The sequence below is a fragment of the Zea mays genome, chromosome 1 (genome assembly GCF_902167145.1).
Source record: "Zea mays cultivar B73 chromosome 1, Zm-B73-REFERENCE-NAM-5.0, whole genome shotgun sequence".
In the NCBI taxonomy this organism is placed as follows: Eukaryota; Viridiplantae; Streptophyta; class Magnoliopsida; order Poales; family Poaceae; genus Zea; species Zea mays.
In genome coordinates, this window is record NC_050096.1 from 235528807 (window position 1) to 235553908 (window position 25102).

General features: G+C 46.3%; 2 non-coding genes across 2 annotated transcripts; both read left to right on the plus strand.

Moving 5' to 3' along the window:
* The first annotated feature begins 2729 nt into the window (after positions 1–2729).
* LOC111590765 (small nucleolar RNA snoR31) lies at positions 2730–2827 on the plus strand. Its single transcript, XR_004855802.1, has one exon. It is a non-coding gene; the product is annotated as a small nucleolar RNA snoR31 (small nucleolar RNA).
* A 437-nt stretch (positions 2828–3264) lies between these two features.
* On the plus strand, positions 3265–3444 carry LOC111590737 (small nucleolar RNA Z112). The gene has a single exon (XR_004855778.1). It is a non-coding gene; the product is annotated as a small nucleolar RNA Z112 (small nucleolar RNA).
* The last annotated feature ends 21658 nt before the right edge of the window (positions 3445–25102 follow it).

The window sequence follows — 25102 nt, forward strand, 5'->3', positions numbered from 1 at the left end:
GCTCATAATCTTTTTTAGTCGAATTAATTTTAATTTTTTAGTAGAAGGGCTATCGAGCTTATAAGAAAAATAGAAAAAATCATGGTGTGCTCAACTGGTATGGGCTTTGGAGCCGAAGAGCGAGCATGGTACGACGACCGGATTGACGGAAGGTGGGGACACAAGGTGAGAGCTAGGGGTGTTGGCCTTGTCTGCGTTCGGTGGACGGGCGAGGTGCATTGCGCGCAAGGCCAAGACGTCGAGGACCGATATGTGTGTGGCTAACTGGCTACAGTTGGATGGTGGCGACTGCTACTAATATTTTGTTAGGGCATGCGGCCACGCGCTCGTCCACTCCCGACGACCACATGAAGATAGGACTAGGTCTCATGAGAGGTGTCAACTGCAGAGGCCATGTTTTTTATTTTTTACATATACATATATTTTTAATCTCTACTACTAATTGTGTGCCTATCGCAGGTGTCCATAATTCCTTGGCGCACGGTTCTGCCATCGCGCTGCGAGCCTGCCATCTCCCTCCGCGCTCCATCCACCGCCATCCGCGCTTGCCTCCCTCCGCGCTTCCTGCAGCCGCTTGCTCCTTCCTTCGACGGTGCGGATCCCCCGCGCCTGCCATCTCCCTCCGCCCTCCCGCCCCTCCAATTCCCCGTTTCTCACGCCAGGTAGGGTTTCTCACCTCCGTGTCGCCGCCTCCGTTCATTGTCCGCGACGCCGCCTCCATTCCCCATTTGCACCATCACCGGCCCAAAGTCATCAGCCTCCGCGCCGTTCATGGAAGGGCGTACTGGAAGGTCCGCATCCGCTCTGCTCTCTATCGCCCGCTAATCTCGCATATGCGCGTCGCTCTCTTCCACCCTCCAATCTCGCGTCGTCTCCTCCCCGTGCTCCATCTCCTTGCCCTCGATCGCGTCTGGCGTTCTCTTCCCCGTCCTCCGTCTCCTCGTCCTCCTCCGCATCACCGAGATCCACGCAGTGGCGGCCTCCGAGTACGCCCTCCTCACCGTCTCCGACCCAGTGATTGAAGCTTAGTCTGCCACCACCTCGCTCGTCCTCCTCCGCGTCGCCGAGATCCACGCGGTGGCGGCCTCCGAGTACGCCCTCCTCACCATCTCTGACCCGGCGATTGAAGCTGAGTCTGCCACCACCTCGCTCGTCCCTGAATCCGCGACCACCTACGTCTCCTACCTCGTCACCAGCGTCTGTCGCGTTGACCTCGACCAACACCGCCATTCCATGTGCCACCACTTTCACGACTTCATCACGCTCGCAGCACTGTCCTGCTTCGGCTCCTCGCTATCGTTGTGGCACTGCCAAAGCCCCGCACGATGACATACTCCTCGGTGCCTAAGATGAGACCCAACTCAGATGTCGAGCTACTGGACATCATCGACTCAGAGATCAAGTACGCCCGAGGACTCAGGACTGCGATGACCACGATAGGGTAATGGACAGATTCCCCTATCTATTGTGTGTGTATCTATTTTCACAATATTAGAGTAAAAAAACAATCCTTGTTTCTTGTGTAGATTCAGTCACGCTAGAGAGTGTATTTGGTCTGTTAGTTATTCTGTTGCATTGCTGTGAATTAGATCCTCCAGAACGTTGTTGTCGTGTTTCTATTTTCCTTGGGAAGTAATGTCGTGTTTTTATTTTTGGTTAATTCTATACGATCATTCTACGATTGATAGGGTAATCCGTAATCTTGTACTCCTGTCTCCACTCTACTCAATGCTTGTAGTTCTTCTGCATTGAGGCAGTCTTTGAATTGTGATACTTTTGACACACATAATCTGGTGTTCTTAAGTGCCCTTTTAATTTTGATGCCTTCCTTTATCCAGTGACTATAGTCTATAACATACCCATCCTATAATGTTTTATGCACTTACAGTTAGACCTCATCTTAGCATCGTATGCATAGATGCTCACTTAGGTCTTACGCATAATGTTGCTACTATCAAATTATCTCCTTGAAATCAGTTGGCTATGCTTTAGTAAGTGATAGTGATATTTGTTGAAAGGTGTTAATTCATTTTTCTGTTCATTTATTTTCTTGCAGGGAGACCTAGGTATATTTTTGGTGTTGTAATTTACTCCCAGGGTGCATGTATTTGAAGTTTTGGTTTATTCTAATTGATCCTAGCATGAATGACTAACACAGTTCCTTAGATTATATTAACACTTGGCAAACATTGTGTTCTTCATACAGAGTGATCTGGATCATGCTAGCAAAGTCTTATGACTATCATGTTGCGCTTGGGCAAACATATTGTATGATTTGTTCACAGCAACATATTAGCTATACTACTATAATCATGAGATACTCCATCTATATGCGTTGTCATTATGTTCCTCAGTAATGGTGATGTGAACGTTAGGAGGTCACCTATACCACCTTGTTTCTTCTGGAACAAAACTGTCGCTATTTGTGAGGGAAGAAGCCGAGGGGAGACTACGGGACGACAAGCGCAGAAGGTGGGCTAGACGATGGTGCTGCCATCACGGGCCTGTACCTGTTCCGATCCAACCTATTTGGGATGCAGTACTCGCGCAAGCGCTACTTCGTGCTCGAGGACGTCGCGCTCCGCTGCTTCAAGTTCGCGACGTTCTCCAAGCGCGAGGTACCCTATTGCCACCACTAAATAACTACATGCCCCCTCCAATCTTGTTTCGTTGTTCTTCCCTGATCCGTAATTTCATTTAGTTGTTTTTTATGCTCCGTGATTTGATTTTGGATAGTGAAGATAAATTGATACATAATCCAGCACTTGATCTGAGACCGGCTTCTATCGAGCGACTGATGCACAGACATCTCTGTATCTGAGTCCTTAACATCTTGTAATGGTTTTGACCATTGTTTTCTATTCTTGTGCTGTTGAATTGCATCTCTGTATTTTTCTTTGTAGTATCTGATGGCGAAACCTCGAAACAATCTTAGAACACCTTTGGACACATTGCTAGCAGCACTTTGAGTGATAAGTATATTATTTTCTTATGATACTGCAATTATGCTTCAATTCTGCCTTTTATTTACGTTGTTAGGTACTTTCTATTCTTTAGCATTGTTCGCTCTAGGCAGTTTCTTTATAATGTTGCACTAGCATTTGATCCGTACGTGAGCCAATGATGATTAGCTATACATCTGGAGTTACTTACGACGAAAATTATTTGGCTTCATGTGTCATTTGTCACTGTAAGAATAGAAATTTGATCTATTTTGCTCATGTACTCATGATAGTATAATCTTATTATGTAGGCACAGTTGTAGTTCCAATGATGATTTCAAGACCTAGCAATATGAAGTGTCATTTGTCACTGTAAACAACAACTGCTTCTTTCTGCTTCATGTGTCTATCTCTCGATCATAACCAATTTGGTCTAGGATGCAGCCCCATCAGTAATTGTTGGATTCAGTTGTGGTGTGATTTAAATCGTATCTATGAGAATTGCTTGTTAGCTTATTCAACATATTTTAGTTTACGAACTGAATGTCTTTAAATTTGGGCCTGATGCCACGTCACTTGGGCTCGCTACAATGAGGCTCAAAGCACTCTGGTGGCCTGTTACCTACGACCTCTTCTCATGGAGGGTGGTCTACCGACAACCACCAAGACAGAAGGAAGCTCCTTCAAGGGCCTCCATTGATCCTTTACACCCTAGAGAGTCAGATGGATTTTGCCCCCGAATTGTTTCTCTAGGACAGCAGTGGCACATCATCGGATTTATTTTCATGTCTTTGTTGTATGATACCAATCTTGCATATATATGCATAGTTAGTTACTACCATTTCAAGCATTCTAACAAGGTTCCATTGCCAGGAAGAATCACAGGGTACTGTAGAAAATATCATATCCTAAACCTTATTTTCTGGTATCCCAATCGACATTTTTGGTCCCAGACTTTTGGTTGTCCTTTCGACTCCAACAGATCTGTCTGTACAGGTCCAAGGCAAGACAACTGGATTAATCTCACCAATGAAAGGTACTTGCCCTGACTGATTTTGTCTGTCTATTGTTATTGCATAATTTTCTATGATTTTTGAAAGGAAAATAGGCTTACACCTTTTCCTAAATTGATTTTGGTGGTTGAATTGTCCAACACAAATAATTGGACTAACTAGTTTGCTCTAGTCTATTAGTTTTACAGGTGCCAAAGGCTCACAACAAGCCAATAAAAAGACCAAAGATGGGTTCAAATAAAGAGAGCTAAAGACATCCCAAAAGGCACCCTGGTCTGGCGCACTCAGGGAACTCGACGCTGAACTCGCTACCTTCGGGAAAATGGGAGGCCGCTCCGCTATAATTCACCGGACTGTCCGGTGAAGCACCGGACAGTGTTCGGTGTCACACCGGACTGTCCTGTGTGCCAGCAGAGCAACGACTACTTCACACGCAACGGTCGACTGCAACGCATTTAATGCGCGCATGCGCGCGCAGAGGACAGAGCACGCGCAGAAGGCGCACCGGACAGTCTACAGGACCTGTCCGGTGCACCACCGGACAGCCCAGAGGTCCTACCAGTCAGAGCTCCAACGGTCAAAATCCAATGGTCGGCTGACGTGGCTGGCGCACCGGACAGTATCCGGTGGCACACCGGACTATCCGGTGCGCCATGCGACAGACAGCCTCCCAACGGCCACTTTTGGTGGTTGGGGCTATAAATACCCCAACCACCCCACATTCAATTGCATCCAAGTTTTCCACCTTCAACACATTACAAGAGCTATAACATTCAATTCTAGACACAACCAAAGAGATCAAATCCTCTCCCAAGTCCGGAATCACTCCAAATCAAATAGTGACTAGAGAGCGACATTTGTGTTCATTTGAGCTCTTGCGCTTGGATTACTTCTTTTTCTCATTCTTTCTTGTGATCAAACTCAATTGTAACCAAGGCAAGAGACACCAATTGTGTGGTGATCCTTGCGGGGACTTTGTGTCCCGTTTGATTGAGAAGAGAAGCTCACTCGGTCTAAGTGACCGTTTGAGAGAGGGAAAGGGTTGAAAGAGACCCGGTCTTTGTGACCACCTCAACGGGGAGTAGGTTTGCAGGAACCGAACCTCGGTAAAACAAATCCTTGTGTCTCATTCTTTATTTGCTTGCGATTTGTTTTTCACCCTCTCTTTCGGACTCGTTCATATTTCTAACGCTAACCCGGCTTGTAGTTGTGCTTAAGTTTATAAATTTCAGATTCGCCCTATTCACCCCCCCTCTAGGCGACTTTCAATTGGTATCGGAGCCCGGTGCTTCATTAGAGCCTAACCGCTCGAAGTGATGTCAGGAGCATCCGCCAAGAGGGAGATCGGGACTGGCGAGAAGCCCGCCACAAGCCATGGGAAGGCTCCATCCAGGGAGTCCGCCAACAAGGTGAAGGGATCTCCTTCACACAACAAGTCGGGTCGGAGCGGTGACAAGAAGAAAAAGATGAGGAAGGTGGTCTACTACAAGACCGACTCTTCGTCGCCATCCACCTCCGGCTCCGACACGCCGTCCGTAACTTCTAAGCGCCATGAGCACAAGAAGTTTACTAAGATCCCCCTACGCTACCCTCGCATTTCCAAATGTACTCCATTACTTTCCGTCCCATTAGGCAAACCACCCATGTTTGATGGTGAAGAATATAATATGTGGAGTGATAAAATGAGGCATCAACTAACCTCACTCCACACTAGCATTTGGGATGTTGTTGAGATTGGAGTACAGATACCATCACCGGGGGATGAAGACTATGATTCGGACGAGGTCGCCCAAATCCGACACTTCAACTCCCAAGCCACCACTATACTCTTCGCCTCTCTAAGTTGAGAGGAGTATAACAAGGTGCAAGGGTTAAAAAGTGCCAAGGAGATTTGGGACGTGCTCAAGACCGCGCACGAAGGAGACGAGGTGACCAAGATCACCAAGCGGGAGACGATCGAGGGGGAGCTCGGTCGCTTCCGGCTTCGCCAAGGGGAGGAGCCACAAGATATGTACAACCGCCTCAAGACCTTGGTGAACCAAGTGCGCAACCTCGGGAGTAAAAAATGGGATGACCATGAAATGGTTAAGGTTATTCTTAGATCACTCGTCTTTCTTAACCCTACGCAAGTTCAATTAATACGTGGTGATCCTAGATATACACTAATGTCTCCCGAGGAAGTGATAGGAAAATTTGTGAGCTTTGAATTAATGATCAAAGGCTCAAAGAAAATCATCGAGCAAGATGGCCCCTCCACGCCCGAAGCACAACCGGTCGCATTCAAGGCGACGGAGGAGAAGAATGAGGAGTCTACATCAAGTAGACAACCCATCGACGCCTCTAAGCTCGACAATGAGGAGATGACGCTCATCATCAAGAGCTTCTGCCAAATCCTCAAGCAAAGGAGGGGGAAGGACTACAAATCCCGCTCCAAGAAAGTATGCTACAAGTGTGGTAAGCCCGGTCACTTTATTGCAAAATGTCCATTATCAAGTGATAGTGACAGGGATAACGAGAAGAAGGGCAAGAGGAGAGAAAAGAAGAGGTACCACAAGAAGAGGGGCGGCGATGCCCATGTGTGCCGCGAATGGGACTCCGACGAGAGCTCCACCGACTCCTCCTTCGACGAGGACGCTGCCAACATCGCCGTCACCAAAGGACTTCTCTTCCCCAACATCGGCCACAAATGCCTCATGGCCAAGGACGGCAAAAGGAAGAAGGTAAAATCAAAATCCTCCACTAAATATGCAACCTCTAGTGATGAGGATAATTGTAGTGATGAGGAGGATAATTTGTGCACCCTTTTTGCCAACCTAAACATGCAACAAAAGAAAAAATTAAATGAACTAATTAGTGCTATTCATGAGAAGGATGAACTCTTGGACTCCCAAGAGGACTTCCTAATTAAGGAAAATAAGAAGCATGTTAAGGTTAAAAATGCTTATGCTCTAGAAGTAGAAAAATGTAAAAAATTATCTAGTGAGCTAAGCACTTGTCATGATGTTATTGTCAACCTTAGAAATGAAAATGCTAAATTAATTGATAAGGTTGATTCCAATGTTAGTGATGTTTCAATTTCCGATCTTAGAGATGATAATGTTAGTTTACTTGCTAAGATTGAAGAATTGAATGTCTCTCTTGCTAGCCTTAAGAATGAGAATGAAAAATTAATTGCTAAGGCTAAAGATTTAGATGTTTGCAATGTTACAATTTCCAATCTTAAAAGTGAAAATGACATTTTATATGCTAAGATTGTTGAACTAAAATCTTGCAAACCTTCTACATCTACTGTTGAGCATGTTTGCATTTGCACTAGATGTAGAGACATTAATGTTGATGCTATTCATGTTCACCTAGCTTTAATTAAGAAACAAAATGATCACATAGCTCAACTTAATGCCAAAATTAATGAGCATGACTTAGAAAATGGAAAATTTAAATTTGCTAGAAGCATGCTCTATAGTGGGAGACACCCTGGCATTAAGGATGGCATTGGCTTCCAAAAGGGAGACAATGTCAAACTTAATGCCCCTCCTAAGAGATTGTCAAACTTTGTTAAGGGTAAGGCTCCCATTCCTTAGGATAACGAGGGTTACATTTTGTACCCTGTCGGTTATCCCGAGCACAAGATTAGGAGAATTCACTCCGGTGACTGTGATTTTCCTTCCAGTAGGGAACTTCCCATCTGGTCACCCATCCCAGGTTTCTCCAAGTTGAGCACGCTTAACTTTGAGATTCCTTCGAACCAGGCTCCCAAACTCATATTCCAATAATTCTCGTTTCTAAATTCTTATCAAACTATTCCCTATCCAACCATGGCATCCCTTAAGCATGGCCCATATTCCAAAAACTCCCAAAATACTCTTGTTCCATATTCTGCCTATAACTCTCCTGTTCATACTAAGTCAAACGATTCATTCGTCACTATTCTCACCAACAGTGAACTTCACTGTGCTACACCACATACACTCAGCTATAAATACACCCAACTACCCTCTCCCTCTCCACACACACTCAACACCCTCAGCCAAGGCAAACACCCCACCCACTCAGTTACTCTGCTCTGCCGGCTACACGCATAGTGTCGCTTCGCCTCCAGTCCACCCTCCTGGTAAGCACCTCCGCTCCACCACCAGTAATATCACAACACCACATGACATAGATTCTACTCAAGACTCTACCCATCCATATATCGCTATTCTGACCACTATACTAAATATTTGTTAGTATACTTGCTGGTTTGTATGTTTGCTTGTTCATGTTGCATAGTTATCGGAGCGTTCGTGCCGTCTCATGGAGGCCAGATCTGCAAGCCTACGCTAGGCGGTGGAGCCAGAAGCCAGTTCCGCGAGCTCCCCTTCCCCCTTTGCCGAATAAGCACGGCAAGCTCACTGGATCCCTTTGATGCATAAATTACCTATGATTTTTCAACCACAACCCTCAGCCTGTTATTTTATGCATGATATGATTTTGAGACAAGTTATTATGGCCACCCAGCCGCTTGCCGCAATCAATCCCTGATATATATGTTCCAAATGATTTGAGAACAGGTGTGAGTTTTCAAAAGAAAATGCTTTTCAAAATGTGTGTGATGAAGGGTTTTCACCCTTATCACCTTGGGAGTGGGATAATCAGGGACTCCCTGGTTTAGGGGAGGGCCTAAGGTGTTGGCTCAGCTGGTTTAGGCGTGAGCAGAAGGATTGTCCCCTCATATAAGGACCGGTTTGTCATCTTCACTACTTGTACTCTTTAATAGTACAACCACTCGAGACTGTGTGGGCAATCACTCAATCTGAACTCGTACGGTCCAACCCCAGGGTTATGAAGGCTGGGGAGCACCGGGAGGATAAGGAGGGGGAAAGTTTTGTTCGGTTTGGACATGGTGGTGGCCTGACTCCTTCCGGATAACCGTTAAGGTTAGGACGTGCGGGGAAAGAAAGAGAGTCGGATTCGGGTCTCATTGGCCATGGGATCGCAAAGCCGAACTAGTGGGTAAAGTGTACCCCTCTGCGCAGAGTTCAAACCTATTCGGATAGTCTGTGTCCACAGGAATGGACGAGTCTGGTATGGTATGGCAATTAATGTTTTGTTTTCCAAATAAAGATATGCTTTTGAAAAGTGGTTTTTAAAAAAGGTTCGGCGGTTGAGCCGTGAGCTATGGTGGACGGGAAGTCCAGTAGCTGTTTTTGAAAATGAAAACCAGTGCGAACTGCTGAGATACCTGGATGGTTTAGTCCAGGGGATTTTGTTATAATACTAAAAAAACTTCCTGCTCCTTTTGGAGAGGATGCACTTTGCAAAAATACAAAATGTTTTTCAAAACAACTCTGCATAAAATATTGTTGTTTCTGCAAAATATCTCGAGCTCCACATATTCCATGCATTATATCTGATTTCCCCATTCCACGGGTGAAGGTGGGCTGCTGAGTACGTTTGTACTCACCCTTGCTTATTTGTTGTTTTTCAGAAAAAGGAGATCGGGTAAGAGTTACGACTGTTCCCAACCTTGCCTGTGGCTGTTGGACCGCTGAATTGCTTCACTGCGTATATCGGGCTGCTTCAGCCCCACTCTGATGATATGTCCCGAGTTGTGGACCAACTCTTAAAGTTGTTCGCCACCTTTATAGGTTTGTCTCGTTTAAGCAGATCTAGAATCATCTGATGTATAAATGTGTTTACTAGCCTCCTAGGACTAGTAATTGTATCACATTTGAGTCCCAGAGGATCGGGACGCTTCAGTTCGGCAATCAACCCAGAAAGTTGTACTGCCTATTTTGTGGTGAGGACAAGGGCCATACAAGGACATGCCAGGTCACAATTCAGAATCAAAAGGAAATTGCTGAAGCCGAGGCACGACAGAGTCAGCCGAAGCAAGTCCTCCACGCTGCTTCGTGCTACTCTCCATACATCCCAGAATATGTAGGAAAACAACAACCTACGACCTCTGTCGCTTCGGCAAGTCATTCCCGAGCTTCCTGGCCTCAGTTGCCACCACCACCACCGCTGGTTCACAATCAACAACCAGAAGGGCGCAATCATACTCAACAACAACGCAACCTTTGGGAGGAGTCCGAAGCTCGCACAGTCAACAACACTGTGCTTGAATCGAAGCACATCTACTAAAGGGACTACAGTGGCTCGGTCAAGGAATATGTTGATCTAATGTATCTTAACTCTTTCTGCCTTTATTTTTTCTTGCAGGAAAAACAATACAGGAGGGATTAACTTTCAACTTGATGAAACAATACCGTGGTTACACCATCGAGTGTGACAGAATTAAGTTCCGAAGCTACAAAGACGTTCCTAAGGGAGCGCAGAGTAAGTTTTGAAGCTACAAAGACGTTCCTAAGGGAGCGCAAAGTAAGTTCGGAAGCTCAACAGTCGTTTCTAAGGGAATGCAGAGCCAAAATGACACTAAAGTAAAGGGTGAAGAAGCTCCAAAGTCGTTCCTAAGGGGATGTAGAGCTTAAATACCACCTAAATCAAAGGTGAAGAAGTTCCAAAGTCGTTCCTAAGGGGATGCAGAGCTTAGCTCCAAAGTCGTTCCTAAGGGGATGCAGAGCCGAATTACCACCTAAGTAAAAGGTGAAGAGACTCCAAAGTCGTTCCTAAGGGAATGCAGAGTCTGAGTGTGTTTTCGTGTGGTTGTTCATCTTCGACATAAACATCACACTTCATCATACCAACACATCATATCGCATAACATTACATCATACATCATATCACATCAGCGAAAAAATTGTGGAGAGGAAAAAATGCTCCTCCGAAAAAATCTGGTGGATTATGAAAGAACATGCTGAAGCACAAAGTATACCTTCGGTAGACATATTTTTACACAGCAGGGAAATCTTAGTCAGCAATATTATTATACAACAGTCGTGGCAAAGCATGTGGTATTCAATCGATAGAGGGGGCAATCTTTCTTTGCGAAGCATGAAAAGAAGGTAAGGTGTTTTTTCGCCGAAGGCTCAAAAAACGGTACGTACGTAAGTTTTAGGCATCGCAAAGAAATGTATTACATTAATTTACATACAAATACTTAATGTTTGTCACGTGCACATGGTGGCAACCACACACAAGCATTTACAGTTTCTAACACACAAGAATTTAATCTTCTTTTAGAATTTTCTCAGCGGCTTCATGTAATAGTCTGTCGACAACTTCGTCGACGACTTTGTTAGCAATCTTCATCACATCCAAAGCCTCTTTCATAGCTGGGTTAGCCTCAGGGTTGTATGGCTCCAGTGGTGGCGAAAGGTCGGCTCTAATAAAAAACATAATGGTGAGTTTCGAAGCCAGAAACAAACAAAAAAAAGAAAAAAAACTTTAAAAGGATACCTATAATCATTGCGCGTTCAGCATCTTCTTCAGCTTGCTTTGCCTCTTCTCGGGCGTCATGAGATTCTTTTTCACTCTTTTTTATGGCTTCATCGGCCATCTCACGACTGTCCTTCATCCAAACATCAGAATAGAACTTCCCGCCTATCAAAGAAGCATCAGCCGAAGGTTCCTTTGTATCGTCTGCTGAGAAGATGGCTTCTGCCTGGGTTGCATCCTTAACATGTTCATAGCCAGTTTTCTCCAATATTGCTACAACCCCTCGTGCACCGCGCAAAGGCACAAAAGTCCCCACGATCGCTGAGTATTTCTTCAAAAGCTTCGACCTCTTCACCTATCCATTGGATAACCCCTTCGGGATCACCACGAATAAATTTTGACTTTGAAGAATAAGCTCCCACCTTTGTAAAGCTATCTTTCAGTTTCTTCGTACATTCCATGGATACTTTGTAGCATTTTTCCTTGGAATCCCGAAGTTCTTCAATGTTATTCTGCACCCTGGCTCTTTCCATTTCACTTATTTCTTGCTTAGCCTTCGCAACTTCGAATTTTTCATTCATTTCGGCAAGTTTTTTCTTTAAATTTCCAACACCGGCTTTGTGAGCTTCGGCTTGTGCGTTAAGCTTGGCTTCGCTGGCTTTCAGCCTATCCACTAAGGAGAGCAGTATTTTATCTTTTTCAAGAGCTTCATTCCTAAGTGTAATAATTTCGGATCGAAGATTACCAAGGGCTAATTGATAGCTTTCATCTTCTGCTTTTTCAGGGCCTTTAAAGCCTTGCTCAGAATTAACCCCTACAAAAGCAAAGGATGAGCACATATTGATAAAGAAATAAGCTACAAAAATAATTTGTTTTCCACAAGTTAAAGTATTCTCACCTTCAGACTATTATAGGCAAGGCTATCTGCGAGCTGGTCCTTCGTCATTGCAAATAAGCCTAGTTCAAGCTTCGGATATCCTACATTGTCTGCCATCTCCCGACAGATATGAATCTCTTTATTGTTAGGCATACAATAAAGGAAGCCATCTTCATCATCCCCACCATACACCAAGGACCCTCGAGGGTACTGCAGACCCCTGGCGTAATGCTGCGCTTCGACAATTTGATCATTTGATTAATTTTTTACCTGAAGCATGACACATTATGAATTCTAATTCCTCGGCAGGGGCTCTAGGAGCAGAGAACTCATATTCCTCGGTAGCACCCTCTTTTCCTAACATTAATGGTCCCTCGGCAACCTCCGAAGGTCTTGCTTCAGCACCCTCCTCAACAGCCTCCGAAGGTCTTGCTTCGGCGGGGGCTGAGGGCCCAGCCTCAACCTCAGCCTGTGTTGTGCCAGCTTCGGCAGATCTCTTTACAATCTCGCCTTCTGTATTAGGTGCTTCAGCAGAGGCAGGAGTTAACGCCTTCGTGGATTCCATAACAGCGTCCAGTATGCTGGCCATCCTCCTTCTTTTCGGAGTTGTTGTAGGAATCTTCGACACCTTCGGCAGCTCCATCCTTTGCAATGGGATCAGAGCCTTCGTTTGCTCTGTCGATTTCTTTGATTCTGGCTCTTCAGCCGGCTTCGCTCTAGCTTCGACAGGAGCGGGTCGACGGGGCTCAGATGCGCAAGAAGATCCCTCAATCGACTTCGGCACTACGACCGTTTCAATGTGCCTGGGCCGGTGAATCATAACCTTAATCTTTTTTACTTCGTCGTGCTAGAAGTCGCCGAAGTAGCAGTTTTCTTTTTTCCCTTACCTCCATGCAGGATAACAATAGTCCGGATACACGAATCCGATGACATCAAAAACTCTATTCGATCTCTTCTTGCCTCGACCCTCGAAGGTTGTTGCCATAGCGTCATCCTCAACCCTTGAGTAAGCACCAAGCAGTTCATCACTGGTTGCTTTGATGGCATTCAGCCAGTCATCATTTGGCTCATCGAACTGGCTACTGTACTTGAATGTATATTTCAGATAGACCAAACCACCTTTGCTGGACCCAGCAGTAGTTTCCTTTGGCATCTCCCATCCACTTCTGAGCGGCCACACTCTATAAGCAATATGTTCCTAGACTAAGTCCCTGGTGCCTATGTAAGTGCATACTACGTTAAAAGCAACTTGACACACTTGTATGTCGTTCCCAAGGGTAAGGGATGGTCTCCTAATGCCGAAGTGTATAGGACGTTGGATAATCCCATTGATGTCTTCCCTTTCAACCAGATCGTTTTTCACATAGAACCACTCCTACATCCAGGCTCCCGGCCATCTCTTATGAAATGTTGGGACTGGGTTGCTCTCCTTAGAGCGGGTTACGAAGCCATAACAACTAAAGTTGTTTTGATATTTCTCTTTTCCGGTGGCCTTCGTCCCATAAGATAATTCATGCATGTTGTAGAAGCATTTTGCATTTGGTTCTAACCCTTGGCTTCTCATGGCCCAGATATAGATCCCTATTTCGATGATAGCTTCGGGAGTAAGCTGATGAAGGTAAACTTCGAAAGTTTTTAGGATTTCGACCAGTATCTTATTCAGAGGGAACCGAAGCCCTGCTTTCATGAAGCTTCTATAAACGACCACTTTGTCAGCTTCGGGGAGGGGGGCATTATTCTCCCCTCCAGGCCTCACAATAGAAATGTCACGAAAGTACCTTCCCCTCATTGCATCAATTTGTACTTGCTTAATCGTCGACTTCCTGAAGACAACATGGCTTGGCCTCCAGGGTCGATCTTCGGCACCCTCATTCTCCCTTTCTGCATCAAAATCTTCACTATCACTAGAACTCTCAGATATCCCAGCTAGTGTCTCATGTGCAATCTTTTCTGCATTAGTCCTCTCCATAGCTTCGTAAAACTCGGACATTACCGGGCCGACACTCTTCTTCTCGTCAGCCATCAAATGAAACTTAGTCGAAATGCCGAAGCTTAAAATCCGATCAAAACTCGACAAAGCAAGAAAGTTTAAAATGCCGAGCACAGTGTAAGCAACTGAAATGGCACAAGAAATGCTTTCAATACAATCTCCTATTTATATGCCTAGCGCCCCACGATTCGGTGGGTCCGACATGTCAGTGACATTCGCTATTTTAGCGAAGGGAAGGTGTTTTTTCGGACCTTCGGCTAAAGGCCTTCGTTCACGTCGCAATCTAAATTTGTTACAAGGAAACAAATTAATACTGCGAGGGGCTACTATTGGGGGCTTTTCTCTTCCGAAGGTCCTAAAAATGTGACTAACCATATATTTTCAGCATGGTTATGAATAGTTACAGGGAGCTTTGGCTTTGGGATGGAGAACTTCTCTTATGACAGAACGAAGGAAAATAAAGAGTGGGCGACGAAGCTAGAAGCCAAAGGACTTCAGCTGAACATGTTGACGAAGCTCAAGTATGATAACGACTGAAAAGGATAAAGACCATACAATCCTTAGTAATTCTTGTTAATATTATAGATAGTTACCAGGGACATAAATGTACTTTTATCTAGGCTGCGTCCCGTGCCTATAAATAGATGAACAGTAACACCGTACTGTTCACGCTGGATGGTAATCACTTTCGCGTCATTCTCGCGCCCCACCTTCTGGCAAGCCGAAGGTACTGATGTAATATGAATATTATTGATGTTTATTCATGTTCATGGAATACAAAAAAATAGATTATTGATACATGATTATTATTATCTCTATTTCTTTGTGTTCCTTTACTTTCTTATTCACATTCATATTTATATATCGAAATGATGATGGTATGTCCTTCATGACCTTCGTCTGAAGATCATTATATCCGAAAGGAAATAATGCTTCGAAGGACGAAGGTCTTTAACCATTAACAATTGTGTTGCTTTGTTCTTGATTTATAGCATTTGAGAACAAGTAACCAACAGTGGCTCGGATGCACTTGTTAGCCAAAGCAAAGAGCGTGGTGACGCTTTCTACATCATGCGCCGCCAACTTCTCAATCATCTTCTCATCACATACCCCCTGACGGAAAGCAACAATGATAGACACGTAAAAATACGAGGTATGGTTCCTCGTACCTTGGTGAAGCGGGAGATGAATGCCCGGAGTGTTTCTTTGGATTCTTGCCTCACTGCATGGAGGTGGGCCTCCTCGCCATGCTATTGGTAAGCACTGGCGAAGTTCATGGTGAACCATGCGCGGAGCTCTTCCCATGAATAGATTGATCCTAGGGTAAGGTTCACGAGCCAAGTTCAGGCTAGCCAGGTCAAGGCTACATGGAAGTAGCTTGCCATGATAGTGCCATTTCTACCACCCACCGTGATAGCGGTGATATAGACATGCAGGAACTCCAACAGGTTAGTCATACCATTGTACTTTTCCGGTAGGTGTGGCCATAACTTGGATGACCAGGCCACGGTGCTGAGATGATTCGCAAGCGCGACATAGCCTACTCTGGTCATAAGGACGGTGACCTTGGCTTTTCCTGGAGAGGGTGGGGCTACTGCACCGAAGTTGGCATTGAGGTTTTGGCCCTTGATGTTTTGGTGGTGCTCCCACGCTCTCTCCAAGGAGACATGGGCATCCTCGCTCGCACGTCTACGGTCAAGTTCTGCTTGCAAGTCCTCAATTCGTGCACCCCTCATAGAGGGTGAGAGCACGGAGACCAACGCTTCGCGTTGACGCCGGCGAAAAGACCTCGAGTGTTACCCGGCCACCCCATGGGGGTTGAGTGGTGGATGCGCCCCGGTCCACGCCGAACCAGAGATAGTTTAGGTTAAGTTGAGGAGGTGGTCGATGTCGTCACACCACCTCCTCATTACCTTGAAGGTTCTTGTACATCTCGGGGCATTGTGGAGCAACTCCCTAGCCGCTAACAATGCTCCACCGGGGTGCCTCACAAGGAAACTCTAGATGCTAGCTCTAGTGTGTGTTGTGGCGTAATGGGCGCTGCAACACATGGAGCGGGGTGAGGAGCTGCCCGTTGCGCAGATGACGCTACTCCCTCCCACATTTGGATGTCATCACAGGAGGAGGGGACGAGATGCTTAGTGAGATGCACCATCATCCGAGCAGGGAAAAAATGCAAAGCAACCTAAGCTAGCGCCCCTAACTAGTGCACCAAATGTTGGAGAGAAAACTCCAACCGAGTGGTGGAACGCACCTGCGTAATCCTAAGAACGGGGGAGCCTAGGGTTTGCCTAATGAGACGGACGGACATAAGAACATACAAGGGTTTAGAGTGGTTCGGACCGTCGCAGCGTAATACCCTACTCCACTTGTTAGTCGTATTGCTGAGCTTGAGAAAGCCTGGGACATGCTGGAGTTGCTTTCATGGGGATTCAAGTGTGAATGTCCCCCTATACCATATGTGACATCCCTTTTATAGTCCAAGGGAGGCACGTTACAAGGGAGCTAGACCCCGATAGGTTGGCCCAACATTCTAGTATTAAATATATACAACATGGAGCTATAAGTGCAACGACGACTAAGATCTCCTTCTCGTTTGTTGTGCATTTCCTCTGACCAGATATCTTCACCCCGTTTGTCGGCCTGGGCCTGTAGCTGGATGTTCCTGGTATGGTGACGTTGTTGGGGCTAGGTAGGCCAACGTGCGCAGGAGTTAATGTGATATCTCTGTGTTGCTCCAGCCCATACAATAGAGGGTGTATCGTCGACTATGGTGCCACATGATGTCATCGCCCACATATAAGAGATAACTGCGACGATAGCCCGTGTTATCCTGAGCACGCATTAAATGTGCACGACGTGGCCATGCCGTTGTATGCCTTGGTAATGCGCAGATTGGTCTTATGGGTTATCTACCCTGTTAGATGCCTACCGCGCTCTGCGTATGGTAGATCACGTGAAGGTTGCCCCGCATTAAATGCGGGCAGCCGACCCTCAGACTAGAGGCTTTCTTCTACCCAAAAGCTTATGCTTTTGTGTCTAAGGGCACGTGGTGACACCAGACCCTCTCCTTGAGTGGAGGGCGTTCGCCAAGGTCATATGGCGGCTGAATCACCGGGCCTGTATGGATCGGGGTCCGGAAGGCACACAAGGAGGTCTAGACATCACATGTGTCTGTGGCTAGTGGCCAACGACCTGATTAGGTGGAACTGAGTCTGAGGGGTCGCCCCGCTTAGTCCCTTAGCACGAGGGGTATCGACAGTACCTTTGGAAGAACTTGAAAAGTTAGTGGATGAACGAAACTGGTGTATTTAGCTTCTGATTGCATTTATACATAGTATACATCAGTTGAAAAGTTAGACTTGACAATGCATACAACCTCTCGCACTCACATCAGATTTCAATGAAACTTGTGATCCACAACAAATTCCGATAAAATGATAAAATATGAGATTAATTCTGTTTCTAGCATGATGAGTGTCGGTGTTTCGAACCTTGCTCCGACAAGTAAATTTATTGTGTGCGTTCCGAACTCCGGAGGGTATGCACGGTGGGCGCAATATTTGTACTGGTTCAAGCAGAACTTCCCTACTTCCAGTCATCGACGACTTGCACTACTGAAAGGGAATTAGGCTTACACCTAAGTCCTAAATAATTTTGGTGGTTGAATTGCCCAACACAAATCTTTGGACTAACTAGTTTGCCCAAGTGTATAGATTATACAGGTGTAAAAGGTTCATACTCAGCCAATAAAAAGACCAAGTTTTGGATTCAACAAAGGAGCAAAGGGGCAACCGAAGGCACCCCTGATCTGGCGCACCGGACTGTCCGGTGTGCCACCGGACAGTGAACAGTACCTGTCCGGTGCACCAGGGGACTCAGACTCAAACTCGCCACCTTCGGGAATTTCCAGGGGGACTCGGCTATAATTCACCGGACTGTCCGGTGTGCACCGGACATGTCCGGTGCTCCAAGGAAGCGCGGTCTCCGGAACTCGCCAGCCTCGGGTTCGCGTGGCAGCCGCTCCGCTAAAATTCACCGGACTGTCTGGTGTGCACCGGACTGTCCGGTGAACCAGCGGAGCAACGGCTCTCTTCGGCGCCAATGGCTCCCTGCGGTGCATTTAATGCGCGCGCAGCGCGCGCAGACGTCAGGCACGCCCATACCTGTGCACCGGACATCAAACAGTACATGTCCGGTGTGCACCGGACACCCAGGCGGGCCCACAAGTCAGAAGCTTCAACGGTCGAATCCAACGGCAGTGATGACGTGGCAGGGGGCACCGGACTGTCCGGTGCGCCATCGAACAGACAGGATTCCCAACGGCCACATTTGGTGGTTGGGGCTATAAATACCCCAACCACCCCACCATTCATTGCATCCAAGTTTTCCACTTCTCAACTACTACAAGAGCTCTAGCATTCAATTCTAGACACACTAAAGAGATCAAATCCTCTCCAATTCCACACAAAGCCCTAGTGACTAGTGAGAGTGATTTGCCGTGTTCATTTGAGCTCTTGCGCTTGGATTGCTTCTTTTCTTTCTCACTTGTTCTTGAGATCACAACTCCATTGTAATCAAGGCAAGAGGCACCAATTGTGTGGTGGCCCTTGCGGGGAAGTTTTGTTCCCGGCTTTGATTTGAGAAGAGAAGCTCACTCGGTCCGAGGGACCGTTTGAGAGAGGGAAGGGTTGAAAGAGACCCGGCCTTTGTGGCCTCCTCAACGGGGAGTAGGTTTGCAAGAACCGAACCTCGGTAAAACAAATCTCCGTGTCTCACTTGCTTATTCGCTTGGGATTTGTTTTGCGCCCTCTCTCTCGGACTCATTTATATTTCTAACACTAACCCGGCTTGTAGTTGTGTTTATATTTGTAAATTTCAGTTTCGCCCTATTCACCCCCCCTCTAGGCGACTATCAATTGGTATCAGAGCCCGGTGCTTCATTAGAGCCTAACCGCTCGAAGTGATGTTGGGAGATCACGCCAAGAAGGAGATGGAGACCGGCGAAAAGCCCACTACAAGCTACGGGAGCACTTCATCGGAAGAGTCCCGCACCAAAAGGAGGGAGAAGAAGAAGAGCTCCTCCAACAAAGGGAAGGAGAAGAAATCTTCTTCTCACCACAAAGAGAAGAAGGAAAAATCTTCTTCCCACAAGCCGCATCGGAAAGGCGACAAGCACAAGAGGATGAGGAAGGTGGTCTACTACGAGACCGACACTTCATCAACATCGACCTCCGACTCCGATGCGCCCTCCGTCACTTCTAAGCGCCAAGAGCGCAAGAAGTATAGTAAGATCCCTCTACGCTACCCTCGCATTTCCAAACATACACCTTTACTTTCCGTCCCACTAGGCAAACCACCAACTTTTGATGGTGAAGATTACGCTAGGTGGAGCGATTTAATGCGATTTCATCTAATCTCGCTCCACAAAAGCATATGGGATGTTGTTGAGTTTGGTGCGCAGGTACCATCCGTAGGAGATGAAAACTATGATGAGGATGAGGTGGCCCAAATCGAGCACTTCAACTCTCAAGCCATAACCATACTCCTTGCCTCTCTAAGCAAGGAAGAATACAACAAAGTGCAAGGGTTGAAAAATGCAAAGGAGATTTGGGATGTGCTCAAAACTGCGCACGAGGGAGATGAGCTCACCAAGATCACCAAGCGGGAAACAATCGAGGGGGAGCTCGGTCGGTTCCGGCTTCACAAAGGGGAGGAGCCACAACACATGTACAACCGGCTCAAGACTTTGGTGAACCAAGTGCGCAACCTCGGGAGCAAGAAGTGGGACGACCACGAAGTGGTAAATGTTATTTTAAGATCTCTCATTTTTCTAAATCCCACTCAAGTTCAATTGATTCGTGGTAATCCTAGATACACTAAAATGACCCCCGAGGAAGTTATCGGGCATTTTGTAAGTTTTGAGTGCATGATAGAGGGCTCGAGGAAAATCAACGAGCTTGGCGACACATCCGAAGCTCAACCCGTTGCATTCAAGGCGACGGAAGAAAAGAAGGAGGAGTCTACACCAAGTCGACAACCAATAGACGCCTCCAAGCTTGACGATGAGGAGATGGCGCTCGTCATCAAGAGCTTCCGCCAAATCCTAAAGCAAAGGAGGGGGAAGGACTACAAGTCCCGCTCCAAGAAGGTTTGCTACAAGTGTGGTAAGCCCGGTCATTTTATTGCTAAATGTCCTATATCTAGTGACAGTGACCGAGGCGACGACAAGAAGGGGAGAAGAAAGGAAAAGAAAAGATACTACAAGAAGAAGGGCGGCGATGCCCATGTTTGTCGGGAATGGGATTCCGACGAAAGCTCAAGCGACTCCTCCGACGACGAGGACGCCGCCAACATCGCCGTCACCAAGGGACTCCTCTTCCCCAACGTCGGCCACAAGTGCCTCATGGCAAAGGACGGCAAAAAGAAGAAGGTTAAATCCAACTCCTCCACTAAATATGAATCTTCTAGTGATGATAATGCTAGTGATGAGGAGGATAATTTGCGTTCCCTTTTTGCCAACCTCAACATAGCTCAAAAAGAAAAATTAAATGAATTAGTTAGTGCTATTCATGAAAAGGATGACCTTTTGGACTCCCAAGAGGATTGTCTAATTAAAGAAAACAAGAAACATGTTAAGGTTAAAAAGGCTTATGCTCTAGAGGTAGAAAAATGTGAAAAATTATCTAGTGAGCTAAGCACTTGCCGTGAGATGATTGACAACCTTAGAAATGAAAATGCTAGTTTAAATGCTAAGGTTGATTCTCATGTTTGTAATGTTTCAATTCCCAATCCTAGAGATAATAATGATGATTTGCTTGCTAGGATTGAAGAATTAAACATTTCCCTTGCTAGCCTTAGATTAGAGAATGAAAGTTTGATTGCTAAGGCTAAAGATTTTGATGTTTACAAAGTTACCATTGCCAATCTTAGAGATAAAAATGATATTCTTCATGCTAAGATTGTTGAACTTAATTCTTGCAAACCATCTACATCTATTGTTGAGCATGTATCTATTTGTACTAGATGTAGAAATGTTGATATTGATGCTATTCATGATCATATGGCTTTAATTAAACAACAAAATGATCATATAGCAAAACTAGATGCTAAAATTGCCGAGCATAACTTAGAAAATGAAAAATTTAAATTTGCTAGAAGTATGCTCTATAATGGGAGACGCCCTGGCATCAAGGATGGCATTGGCTTCCAAAGGGGAGACAATGTCAAACTTAATGCCCCTCCTAAAAATTTGTCTAACTTTGTTAAGGGCAAAGCTCCCATGCCTCAGGATAACGAGGGTTACATTTTGTACCCTGCCGGTTATCCTGAGAGCAAAATTAGGAGAATTCACTCTAGGAAGTCTCACTCTGGCCCCAATCATGCTTTCATGTATAAGGGTGAGACATCTAGTTCTAGGCAACCAACCCGTGCCAAGTTGCCTAAGAAGAAAATTCCTAATGCATCAAATGAACATAGCATTTCATTTAAGACTTTTGATGCATCATATGTTTTGACTAACAAATCCGGCAAGGTCGTTGCCAAGTTTGTTGGGGGCAAACACAAGGGCTCCAAGGCTTGTGTTTGGGTACCCAAAGTTCTTGTATCTAATGCCAAAGGACCTAAAACAGTTTGGGTACCTAAAGTCAAGAACTAAATTTGTTTTGGTTTGTGTTGGCATCAATCACCAAAAAGGGGGAGATTGAAAGGGAATTAGGCTTACACCTAAGTCCTAAATAATTTTGGTGGTTGAATTGCCCAACACAAATCTTTGGACTAACTAGTTTGCCCAAGTGTATAGATTATACAGGTGTAAAAGGTTCATACTCAGCCAATAAAAAGACCAAGTTTTGGATTCAACAAAGGAGCAAAGGGGCAACCGAAGGCACCCCTGGTCTGGCGCACCGGACTGTCCGGTGTGCCACCGGACAGTGAACAGTACCTGTCCGGTGCACCAGGGGACTCAGACTCAAACTCGCCACCTTCGGGAATTTCCAGGGGGACTCGGCTATAATTCACCGGACTGTCCGGTGTGCACCGGACATGTCCGGTGCTCCAAGGAAGCGCGGTCTCCGGAACTCGCCAGCCTCGGGTTCGCGTGGCAGCCGCTCCGCTAAAATTCACCGGACTGTCCGGTGTGCACCGGACTGTCCGGTGAACCAGCGGAGCAACGACTCTCTTCGGCGCCAACGGCTCCCTGCGGTGCATTTAATGCGCGCGCAGCGCGCGCAGACGTCAGGCACGCCCATACCTGTGCACCGGACATCAAACAGTACATGTCCGGTGTGCACCGGACACCTAGGCGGGCCCACAAGTCAGAAGCTTCAACGGTCGAATCCAACGGCAGTGATGACGTGGCAGGGGGCACCGGACTGTCCGGTGTGCACCGGACTGTCCGGTGCGCCATCGAACAGACAGGATTCCCAACGGCCACATTTGGTGGTTGGGGCTATAAATACCCCAACCACCCCACCATTCATTGCATCCAAGTTTTCCACTTCTCAACTACTACAAGAGCTCTAGCATTCAATTCTAGACACACTAAAGAGATCAAATCCTCTCCAATTCCACACAAAGCCCTAGTGACTAGTGAGAGTGATTTGCCGTGTTCATTTGAGCTCTTGCGCTTGGATTGCTTCTTTTCTTTCTCACTTGTTCTTGAGATCACAACTCCATTGTAATCAAGGCAAGAGGCACCAATTGTGTGGTGGCCCTTGCGGGGAAGTTTTGTTCCCGGCTTTGATTTGAGAAGAGAAGCTCACTCGGTCCGAGGGACCGTTTGAGAGAGGGAAGGGTTGAAAGAGACCCGGCCTTTGTGGCCTCCTCAACGGGGAGTAGGTTTGCAAGAACCGAACCTCGGTAAAACAAATCTCCGTGTCTCACTTGCTTATTCGCTTGGGATTTGTTTTGCGCCCTCTCTCTCGGACTCATTTATATTTCTAACACTAACCCGGCTTGTAGTTGTGTTTATATTTGTAAATTTCAGTTTCGCCCTATTCACCCCCCCTCTAGGCGACTATCAACTACCGACATCATTATTGATCAAAACTCGTAGTAGGGGTTACAAGCGGGCGAGAGAGGTAGGAGAGGCTCCCAAGACTCTTATCGGGGTGGAAGTGGAGCTAAGAGCTACAGACTGGAGTCCTAGCTAAGTCTTGGCTTAGCGGCGGGGCTCTGGCCTCTTGGTCCTCATCGGTGCTCCTCCTCATGTTCGTCAGTTCATCTGGGACTCGTCCTTCTGGGTGTGTATCCAAGTGAACTCAACCCTTTTCTTGGGGACCAACCCCTCCCTTTTATAGGCCGAGAGAGAGGGCGACAAGCAGTGGCTTCCTTAGGAAGGATCTTTAAGGCAATGGTAAAACCAGACGTTCTTACCCAGGGTAAAGCCACACGTACTAGTGGGCCCCAGGGTTGCCTGGCTATCTTGTATTTACTATGGTGGATGACGCGTGGCTGCGTGGGTCCTAGGCGCCATCATTTTGGCTATGCCGACCCCTGGTCTTTGTATCCTGGGGCTCGGCACGGCTCATCGCGTTGCGCCTGCCAATGGTGTGCACACTCAGGCCTAGTCCCGATAGGTCATGAGTGCGCCGCAAGCCGAGGGGCACGTGGACCATAAATATGTCACAGTCTGGAAGGTTCGTAGGTCATGATTGCTATGCGGACCGAGGGGTTCATAGGTCATGAGTGGGAAGCGCACCGGCGCCTGCGCTATGGCTCGATGCGAGGTGTAGTTAATGCGACCAGTTATTAACAATGGGTTAGTCTGGGGCCAGGCACGGGATCCACTTGAGTGGTTTCCCTCCGATAGGCCCGCCCCCTATTAGGTTCTACCACGCCAACCCCGGGCTCGGTGCTGCAAGGTTCGACCAAGGGCGGATTCTTTCAGTACTGGCGTTATCCATTTCTTCTAGTTGGCCAAAGGGCCCCAGCAATCAAGGGCTTTTCCCTCAGCATGCTCTCTGACGTGCTTGTCCCTGGGATCAGGGATCGTATCCCCGACAATGAGTGACCATTGTATGGGGTAGTTCATCTTGTATACCATTGACTAGCACTTGGTTGATTTCCCACTTACATAAGTCCAGTGTTGTTTTAGTGGTGAACCTCGTTTTCGACTTGCTTAAAACTGATTCAAATGCTTAATATTTACATGTCTTATGCATATGACCAGTTTGAGCATTTTATTAGGACATACATATATTGATGCACACATCGCACAACACCACTTAGAGTATTTTTTTACACTCTATGTCTATACTCCTGAAGCTCATGCATTTCCTACACTTCTTGTTGCTTTCATACATATCTCAGGGAGTTGCTTCTTTCAAATCCCTTGTTGGTTGATTGCTGAGTGCAATTATCAACAAGCGGAGGCGTTCACATACACACAGACTTTCTCTCACAAATTCAGTTTAAGGGGGATTTTCACTCACACTCTTCACTCACACTCACATCTTGTGAGGATGCATGCTTTTCTGTGAGGTCCCGAGTACTTCTTCAGGGGGAGCTGTCTTCAGGGGGAGTTCTTCGTGTCAGGGGGAGTTCTGGCTAGTTGTGTTGAGCCATTTTCCTCTTTCTGGAGGGACTAGCGTTGCTTTTAGCTCTTTTGTTCTGTCTTTTGCTCTGATTTTGCTCTGATTTCTGGCTAGTGGTGTTGAGCACATTTCTACCTTTTCTTGAGGGCTAGCCATTTTTGCTTAGTTGTCTTGAGTCGTTGGCCATTTCTTTGGGACCAAGTGAAAGGGGAATAGGCAAATAAGCCATTTACATATTGTTTTGGTGATTAATGTCCAACATAACATACTAGACTAACTATTTGCTAAGTCTATAAGCACATGTTCAATTCAAGGCAAATTGAGTAAAGTGAAGTTCAAATCTGCTCAAACAAGATGGAAAAGTGCAAATTTATGAAAATGGGTAAAACAATGAGGTTTAATCATTTGAATAAGGTGCACACACTTTT